We start from the raw sequence: 10,552 nt of genomic DNA on the forward strand, positions 1-10,552 counted from the left end.
GGGGTGGGCGCTCTGCCGGCGGGAATCTTTAGGATTAACCGGAAGCACCCCCACACTCACTCCTATTCTCCAGGCGGGAGTCGGCATCGCCTTCCTTGGCCCGCCTTACCTTTAAGGAAACGGAAAGGTGCTGACCACTAGAGGGCTGTTTATACATTTTTATTAAACAACAAAAGTTTATGTGCACAGAATCAGACATGAAACACAAGTTTTAAAAGTCGTGAAAAACTTTACAAAAAATACATATATATGTATATAAAATGGAAAGATCATTTAATGCGAAATGCAATTTCTTGGAGCAAAGCAAAACAAGCTTATTCCTTTGAAAAGATCTAGAACAATCAGTTTCATGTAACTGCCCGGCTAGCTCAGTCGGTAGAGCATGGGACTCTTAATCCCAGGGTCGTGGGTTCGAGCCCCACGTTGGGCGGTTTCTATTTTGCTTTCATTTGACCAACTTCAGGTCTAATCAATGTTAGTAATTTCACCAGTTTCAGCTCTCATCAACGGTAACAACAGACTTCAGCCCGGATGGGCTTATTTTCAAATAATTCAATACATACAAAACTACTAAAACTAAGCTAACTTAAAAAAGGAAAAATGGGCCGGGCGCGGTGACTCACACCTGTAATCCCAACACTTTGGGAGGCCGAGGAGGGTGGCTCACGAGGTCAGGAGTTCGAGACCAACCTGGCCAATATGGTGAGACCATCCCCCACACCGTCCCCCACCACCCCACCGTCCCCCCACCCGGCAACGTCTCTACTAAAAATACAAAAATTAGTTGGGCGTGGTGGCGAGTGCCTGCAGTCTCAGCTGCTCAGGAGGCTGTGGCAGGAGAATCGCTTGAACCCAGGAGGTGGAGGTTGCAGGTGAGCCGAGATCGGGCCATTGCACTCCAGCCTGTGCGACAGGGCAAGACTCCGTCTCCAAAAAAAAAAAAAAAAGGAACAATGAAACCAGAAAATTTCATCTTGTACATTACACAGTTAAAGGTTATCTGCCGTAGAAAAGTATTTGTTGCTGAGTGGCCTGTTTGAAAGGCAGCCGAACGCCAAGGTTAGGGCAACAGAAGACATTAAAATTCACGAAATTGTAGAGTTCATAATATTGCCGAAGTAATCTCTGTTAAAACGTTTGAAATATTTTTTACTTAATATTATGTGATATTGAAGATTAGTTTGGAGAACAATTCTGCATATTTTTAAACCACCGTTAAGATTGTTTTAGCGATGAACAAATATGGTGGTTACTGTGGGCAGAGCCTTAGAACTTTATCTTTTTTTTTTTTTTTCCTGAGTGCTTCTATGTAGATACCCTTTTTTCTTTCTTTCTTTCTTTTTTTTTTTTTTTCCTTTTTTCTTTTTTTGAGACGAAGTCTGGCTTGGTGACCCAGGCTGGAGTGGAGTGAGTCGATCTCGGCTCACTGCAACCTCCACCTCCCGGGTTCAAGCGATTCTCCTGCCTCAGCCTCTTGAGCAGCAGGGACTACAGGCGCAGGCCACCACACCCGGCTAATTTTTGTATTTTAGTAGAGACCGGGTTTCACCATGTTTGCCAGGCTGGTCTTGAACTCCTAACTTTGTAATCCACCCGTCTTGGCCTCTCAAAGTGCTAGGATTACAGGCGTGAGCCACCGCGCCCGGCCAGAAGCTCACTTTCTTTGAGCAAAACTATTGTGTGTTGACAGTTCCAAGTTTTTTCCTCTACCTAAATATTTTTAGTCATTCCCAGCAATTCTCAAATGTTCTCCACAATTACTATATGTTATCTCATCAATTCAAAATACAGTTTCAGACCTTGGAAGAAACATATTAAAAAATTTCAGCATCTGGCCGGGCCCGTGGCTCATGCTTGTAATCCCAGCACTTTGGGAGGCCTAGGCAGGCGGATCACAAGGTCAGGAGATCGAGACCATCCTGGCTAACACGGTGAAACCCCGTCTCTACTGAAAACACCAAAAAAATTAGCCTGGTGTGGTGGCGGGCGCCTGTAGTCTCAACTACTCTGGAGGCTGAGGCAGGAGAATGGCGTGAACCTGGGAGGCGGAGCTTGCAGTGAGCTGAGATTGAGCCACTGCACTCCAGATTGGGAGACAGCCAGACTCTGCCTCAAAAAAAAAAGAAAAAAAAATTTTTTCAGCAAATTTCAGCATCAGAAATGAAGACACCCAAACACCCCCATTATCACAGATGCATAATTAATCTCTAGGTGATGGGAGGTGAGGTGAATTTTTTATTTTTGTTTTTTAATTTTTTTTCTGAGACAGAATCTTGCTCTGTTGCCAGGCTGTAGTGCAGTGGCTCAATCTCGCTCACTGCAACCTCTGCCTCCCGGGTTCAAGCTATCCCCCTGCCTCAGCCTCCTAAGTAGCTGGGACTACAGCTCGCACCACCACACCTGGCTAGCTTTTTGTATTTTAGTAGAGAGGGAGTTTCACCATGTTGGCCAGGATGGCCTCAAACTTCTGACCTCGTGACCCACCTGCTTCGGCCTTCCAAAGTGCTGAATTACAGGTATAAGCCACCGCGCCAGGCCCAGATTTTTTCCAGAGAAGTAAACCAGGTGGGAAAAAAGCCAAATTGGTAAATTGATGAAAGGTCAATGGAAATGTTATACATTAATTTAAAATAGAAGAGCGGGGTTACTTGAGTCCCACCCAAAATTTATATTTAAAGCACTAACCCTCAGAGCCTCAGAATGAGATCTTATTTGGAAAAAGCTCTGTTGTAGATGTAATTAGTTAAGATAAGGTCATACCAGAGTAAGGTGGCCTCCTAATCCATAAAATCCATAAAAATCTGGTATTTTTATAAGAAAAAAAAAAAGGGGGGGGATTTGGAAAAAGACACACAAACCCAGACACCAACATCTGGAAACCTGGGAGAAAGCCATGTGCAGACGAAGGCAGAAACTGAGGTAATGCTTCTGCCAGCTAAGGAACACCAAATGTTCCTGCAAGCTAAGCAACGCCAAAGATTGCCAGCAAACCACCAGAAGCTAGAGGACAGGAATGGCACAGATTCTTCCTCACAGTCCTCAGAAGGAACCAAACCTACCAACATGTTTATATGGGATTTCTAGCCTCTAGCACTGTGAAATAATAAATTTATGTTTGGCAGCCCCGGGAAACTAATACAATCAGTATTCCAGTTGGGAGGTAACTTTGATTTAAAATTTTTTTATTATACTTTATATTAAGTAATTGTCATCATCTTCATTCTCAAAAAGTCTTTATGAGAAGCAATATTTTTTTTTTGATGCAGTCCTAAATTAAGGTCAAGGGAGGAAGTTAGGATCACTGAGCCTTCAGAAGTAGCATTTTAACAAGCTTAATCTTAATGGATATTTTTTCTTATTGTTAGCTGATGATTCATTATGTTGAGTAGTGACTTATTGCTATTTGTACTAAAAAATGCAAAGATATACTATGTCAAATACATTTTATTCTCCCATGGAACTCATATTTGAAGATTTTATGTTCAATTAATCTATAAATGAATACTTTAAGACAGTGTGCTAATTCAATGCAGTCCAGTTTCTTCAACAAGTAAATGGCAAAAAGAGAGACAGAGATACCTTAATGAAATGAAATGTGTGGATTTTGTTTCCATCTTGATTTGAACCAGTCATAAAGGAACATCTATGAGACAATCAGGGAATCTGAACACAGACTGGGTACTTGAAGATAAGGAGTTATTTGCAATTAAATGCAATAATGTCATTTAGAGATACATACTATTGTTTATGAATAAAATAGACACGATCTCTGGAATCTGGGTATATGTATTTTTCGGGGGAGAGGAATGAAGAGATAACAATGAAACAAGATTGGCCACATGTTAATAATTGTAGAAGCCGAGTGACCCACACAACAGAGTTCATTACACTATCACCTCTGCTATTGTATATGTTTACATTTTTCCATAAATTTAAATACCATTAGATTATGCAAAAACAAAACTGTCTTAACCTCTGTAGCCCAGTGATCATGCTTAGCATCACTAACAGTGGGACAACCAGATATTATGTGCCTACTGATGTAATGTTATGAGAACTGCACAGCATCACCTTTAAAATATTCTTGTCAAAACACTCAACTTAGATCTAATCAAGCCTTTAGACCTAACTTTACATTTATAGGAAATGTAAGTAACAAGTAACACTGTGAGTAAATAATCGGGTGAATTCAGAATGTCAGACATTCAACAAAGGCTTGGGCTCTTCAGAAAGCAAATACTAATACTAAACAAAGACTAATACCACTACTAATAAAGGGTATGTGTTGGGGGGCAGACTGTATTTGAGCCAAAGGCTTCCCCTCCAGCCCCATTGACCGTCTGGTGAAGCCAGTGAATTCTCTTCTCAGAATGTCTTAAATGCATTAAAAAAAAAAAAAAAAAAAAAAAAAAACCAGGATTATTAAAAAAAACTACATTGAAATACAGTTACCAAAATATTTAAAAGTACAATATGGTAATACACATGTTCCATTATTAATGCATTAAATAACAAGATCTAGCAGCAGGTCCAATAACTACAATAGTTTTATTTTATTTATTTATTTATTTTGAGATGGAGTCTTGGTTTGTCGCCCGAGCTGAATTGCAGTGGCAGTGGCGCAATCTCAGCTCACTGCAACCTCCATCTCTCGGGTTCACAGTATTCTCCTGCCTCAGCCTCTAGAGTAGCTGGGACTATAGGCGCCTGCCACCACACCCGGCTAATTTTTTGTATTTTTCGTAGAGACGGGGTTTTGCTGTGTTAGCCAAGGTGGTCTCCATCTCCTAACCTCATGATCCGCCCGCCTCGGCCTCCCAAAGTGCTGGGATTACAGGTGTGAGCCACTGCACCCTGCCTAGGAAATGCTAAATTTTAATTAGAATTTGGTGAAAATTAAAATGTAATTTTTGCCTCATTCAACTTCATGGACCCTTTCAATTGTATCCACGGACTCCTAGCTTAAGAACTTCTGCTCTAGGTTTAAAAAGACAAGCTATTTGGCTAGGCGTCGTGGCTCAAGCCTGTAATTCCAGCACTTTGGGAGGCTGGGGAAGGTGGATCACTTGAGGTCAGGAGTTCAAGACCAGCCTGGCCAACATGGTGAAATCCTGTCTCTACTAAAAACACGGTGTGTGTCTGCAATCCCAGCTACTCTGAGGCAGGAGAATGGCTTGAACCCAGGAGGCAGAGTTTACAGTGAGCCGAGATTTGAGACTCTGTCGCAAACAAAACAAAACAAACAAACGAAAAAACAAGAGATTGCTCAGTTCTGGGGCATAATTAAAAAAACAAAACAAAACAAAACAGAGACTTTAGCCGGGAGTGGTGGCTCACACCTGTAATCCCAGCACTTTGGGAGGCTGAGGAAGGCAGATCACCTGAGGTCGGGAGTTCAAGACCAGCCTGACCAACAGGGAGAAACCTCATCTCTACAAAAAATACAAAAATTAGCCGGGCATGGTGGTGCATGCCTGTAATCTCAGCTACTCATGAGGCAGGAGAATAGCTTGAACCTGGGAGGTGGAGGTTGCGGTGAGTTGAGATCATGCCATTGCACTCCAGCCTGTGCAACAAGAGCGAAGCTCTGTCTAAAAAAAAAAGAGAGAGAGAGATGTAATAATCAAGTGCAATACATTGCCATTTAATGGGTCTCCTTTTGAAAAAAGGATGACACAAAAAAGTGAGGAAATTTGGAGTACTGCATAATTTTAGAAAACAATTGTTATTCCCCATTGACATAGGTTTCTAACAGCAACAAGTTGAAAGCAGACTGCATGTTATTGTGCTGGATGTGATATGGTATTGTGGTACGTAGAAAATGCTTATTTTGGAAGTACATACTAAAGAAACCAGGTGTGAACGGTCATTATGTGTTTACACACACACCACATAAATATATGTTAATATAAGGCATATATGGGGAAATGTTCACAGCTGTTTAATGGAGGTGACATAAAATGTCTTTTTCTTCTTCCTCTTTTTTTTTTATTTTTTTATTTTTCTGAGACGGAGTCTTGCTCTGTCGCCCAGGCTAGAGTGTAGTAGCACAATCTCGGCTCACTGCAACCTCTGCCTCCAGGGTTCAAACGATTCTCCTGCCTCAGTCTCCTGAGTAGCTGGGACTATAGGCATGTGCCACCGCGCCCGGCTAATTTTTATATTTTTAGTAGAGACGTGGTTTCACCATGTTGGCCAGGATGGTCTCAAACTCTTTTTTTTTTTTTTTTTTTTTTGAGACGGAGTCTGGCTCTGTCGCCCAGGCTGGAGTACAGTGGCCCGATCTCAGCTCACTGCAAGATCCGCCTCCCGGGTTTACTCCATTCTCCTGCCTCAGCCTTCCGAGTAGCTGGGACTACAGGCGCCCGCCACCTTGCCCGGCTAGTTTTTTGTATTTTTTTAGTAGAGACGGGGTTTCACTGTGTTAGCCAGGATGGTCTCGATCTCCGGACCTCGCGATCCGCCCGTCTCGGCCTCCCAAAGTGCTGGGATTACAGGCTTGAGCCACCGCGCCCGGCTCAAACTCTTGACCTTGTGATTCACTCACGTTGGCCTCCCAAAGTGCTGGGATTACAGGCGTGAGCCACCACAACCTGGCTAAAATGTATTATTCTTTTTGCTTTTCTGTATGTTTGAACTTTTCACAATAAAATCTTTGAAAAGTGTCTTTAAAAATTTTTTTATTGCGGTATAATGTAGGTTTCGTAAAGTGCATTACTAGTAAGTGTACAGATTGATGGATTTTTTTTTTTTTTTTTTTTTTTTTTGAGACGGAGTCTTGCTCTGTCTCCCGGACTGGAGTGCAGTGGCCGGATCTCAGCTCACTGCAAGCTCCGCCTCCCGGGTTTACTCCATTCTCCTGCCTCAGCCTCCCGAGTAGCTGAGACTACAGGCGCCCGCCACCTCGCCCGGCTAGTTTTTGTATTTTTAGTAGAGATGGGGTTTCACCGTGTTAGCCAGGATGGTCTCGATCTCCTGACCTCGTGATCCGCCCGTCTCGGCCTCCCAAAGTGCTGGGATTACAGGCTTGAGCCACGGCGCCCGGCCTCCTGTTATATTAAAGCCAGTTTTCATGCAGGGTGCAGTGGCTCACACCTGTAACCCGGCACTTTTGGAGGCCGAGGCGGGTGGATTGCCTGAGCTCAGGAGTTCGAGACCAGCCTGGGCAACACGATGAAACCCTGTCTCTACTAAAAGGCAAAATATTAGCCGGGCATGGCAGTGTGCACCTGTAATCCTACCTACTCAGGAGGCTGAGATACGAGAATCGCTTAAACCGGGGAGCAGGAGTTTGCAGTGAGCCGAGATCATGCCATTATGCTCTAGCCTGGGTGACAGAGTGAGGCTCCATGTCAAAACAAAAACAAACACCAGTTTTCAGATACTCCATGATATCGTGTTTGTCAAGAATGTGGAAAAACAAGTCTTTTTTCTTAAATTGCTAGTTGAAATGTAAAACGATGAAACCTCTCATAAGGCAATTTAAAATGCCCACATTCTTTGACCTAGTAATTCTACTTCTAAGGTCCTAAAAAAATAAAAGCAAAGTGCAGAAGGCAGGCATGGTGGCATGCATCTGTAGTCCTAGCTACTCTGGAAGCTGAGGCGTGAGGACTGCTTGAGCCTAGTATTATAGCCTGGCTATATTGACACGCTACCCTGGACAACATAGTGAATAGTGAGACCCTGTCTCTTGAAAAAGAAAGAAAGAAAAAGTAATGTGCACAAAGATGAGATAAATCTTGAAATATTTATACTATGATATGTCAAAAGCTATTGAAAATGTGAAGTATTTACGTTTGTAATCCCAGCACTTTGGGAGGCAGAAATGCAAGGATTACTTGAGGCCAGGAGTTGGAAGCCAGCCTGGTCCACATAGTAAGAGCACATCTCTTCAAAAATAAAAGTATTAGTTGGGTGTAGTGACGCCCCTCTGTAGTTCCAGATACTGGGGAGCCTGAGGCAGGAGGATCACTTGAACCTGGGAGCTGCAAGCTGCGGTGAGCCATGATCATGCCACTGTGCTCCAGCCTGGGAGACAGAGCAAGACCCTGTTTCCAAAAAAAAAAAAAAAAAAACGGGTGAGATAGACCTATATGTAATTTGAACAATCTCCAGGACATGTTATTATGTTAAAAAAGAAAGAAACTGAACAGTACGTACAGACCATTTATAGTGAAAATATATACATACATACATGCATACATACATACATAGGCCGGGTGCGGTGGCTCATGCCTGTAATCCCAGCACTTTGGGAGGCTGAGGCGGGCGGATCACGAGGTCAGGAGATTGAGACCATCCTGGCTAACATGGTGAAACCCCGTCTCTATTAAAAATACAAAAAATTAGCCAGGCGTGGTGGCGGGCACCTATAGTCCCAGCTACTCGGGAGGCTGAGGCAGGAGGATGGTGTGAACCCAGGAGGTGGCGCTTGCAATGAGCTGAGATCGTGCCACTGCAGCCTGGGCGACAGAGTGAGACTTGTCTCAAAAAAAAAAAAAAAAAAAATAGGGAAAAATGCACACACCAAATGGTGGGAAGGTTAATGGGGAGAAATAAACGTGTTCCTTAAGTTTTGCCCTGTATTTTAGATTTCTCAATTGTTGCATCATGAACCCAAATATTCGAGTATTACCTGTGTAATTAACACATAAAGGCAAATAAGTTAACTTCAATACAAAAGCAGAAATAACACAAAGAGGGTTCTAGGATAAAAATAACTCCTCATGGATTCCCAAACAACTCATAACAGTGGTTACTTTGTGGGGGGAACTGGGCAGATGAGGGGTGGAGGTGGGAAAGAGACTTTTCTCTATTTTCTTTCTTTCTTTCTTTTTTTTTTTTTTGAGACGGAGTCGCACTCTGTCGCCCAGGCTGGAGTATGGTGGCGCGATCTTGGCTCACGCCATTCTCCTGCCTCAGCCTCCGGAGTAGCTGGGACTATAGGTGCCCGCCACAACGCCCGGCTAATTTTTTGTATTTTTAGTAGAGATGGGGTTTCACCATGTTAGCCAGGATGGTCTTGATCTCCTAACCTCGTGGTTTGCCCACCTTGGCCTCCCAAAGTGCTGGGATTACAGGTGTGAGCCACTACACCTGGCACACTATTTTCATTTTTATATTTTAAAACTTTTGGATTAAAAAAGTATGTGCAGGCCGGGCGCAGTGGCTCACGTCTGTAATCCCAGCACTTTGAGAGGCTGAGGCGGGTGGATCACCTGAGGTCAAGAGTTCGAGAACAGCCTGGCCAACATGGTGAAACCCCGTCCCTACTAAAAATACAAAAATTAGCCGGCCATACTGGTATGTGCCTGTAATCCCAGCTACTTGGGAGGCTGCGGCAGAAGAACCGCTTGAACCTAGGAGGTGGAGGCTGCAGTGAGCAGAGATTGTGCCACTACACTCCAGCCTGGGCGACGAGTGAGACGTAGTCTCAAAACAACAACAACAACAAAAATTGGCCAGGTGCAGTGGCTCATGCCTGTAATCCCAACACTTTGGGAGGCTGAGGCAGGAGAATCACAAGGTCGGGAGATCGAGACCATCCTGGCCAACATGGTGAAACCCCGTCTCCACTAAGATACAAAAAATTAGCCAGGCGTGGTGGCATGCGCCTGTAATCCCAGCTACTCAGGAGGCTGAGGCAGGGGAATCGCTTGAACCCAGGAGGCAGAGGTTGTAGTGAGTTGAGATTGTGCCACTGCACTTCAGCCCGGCAACAGAGCGAAACTCTGTCTCAAATAATAATAATAATATAATAATAATAATAATAATAATAATAAAGCATGTGTGTATTTTATATTCAATAAAAAATTTAAAAGTGTACAGGACAGTTTTGGTGGGGTGGAGTCCAAATAAGCCCTTGTCCCTTTTTACAGCTTAGTAATGGTGTCCAAGGGAGGGAATACAGTCATGGGTTCTTAGTTTCTGTTTCTGGTTGGGCCAGTAAAGCCCCTTCCTCATCCCTCTTTTCTACTTATTACTAGAGACTGAAACTAAAAACCATGGCTTCAGGGTGCTAAAAGCCTAAACAAAACAAAACAAAACAACAGCAAAATAAGGCAGGTTGGACAAGCTTGCAAGAAGTAGCCGTGACAAGATGGTGTATATTCAACTGGAATAAGGAAGGTTTTTGTGGGTTTCTGTTGTCGAAGAAGGGGTTGTGTTAAAAAGACTGAAGGAGAAATGAAAGTCAGAAAAATGGAGAGGGGCCCGGAAATGGTAGGGTGTGGAACCCGGGCAGGGGAGGGCTTAGAAAAGCCATGGAGGCAGGCTGGGCACGGTGGCTTGCACCTGTAATCCCAGCACTTTCGGAGGCCAAGCCGGGCGGATCACGACGTCAGGAGTTCCAGATCAGCCTGGCCAACATGGTGAAACCCGGTATCTACTAAAAATACAAAAATTAGCTGGGCGTGGTGGCACGTGCCTGTAATCCCAGCTACTCCGGAGGCTGAGGCAGGAGAATCGCTGGAACCTGGGAGGCGAAGGCTGCAGTGAGCCGAGATGGGGCCACTGCACTCCAGCCTGGGCCACAGAGCGAGACAACATC

General features: G+C 43.9%; 1 non-coding gene across 1 annotated transcript; it reads left to right on the top strand.

Moving 5' to 3' along the window:
- The first annotated feature begins 357 nt into the window (after nt 1-357).
- On the top strand, nt 358-430 carry TRNAK-CUU. The gene has a single exon. It is a non-coding gene; the product is annotated as a tRNA-Lys (tRNA).
- The last annotated feature ends 10,122 nt before the right edge of the window (nt 431-10,552 follow it).

Source organism: Piliocolobus tephrosceles, chromosome 6 (assembly GCF_002776525.5).
Source record: "Piliocolobus tephrosceles isolate RC106 chromosome 6, ASM277652v3, whole genome shotgun sequence".
NCBI lineage: Eukaryota > Metazoa > Chordata > Mammalia > Primates > Cercopithecidae > Piliocolobus > Piliocolobus tephrosceles.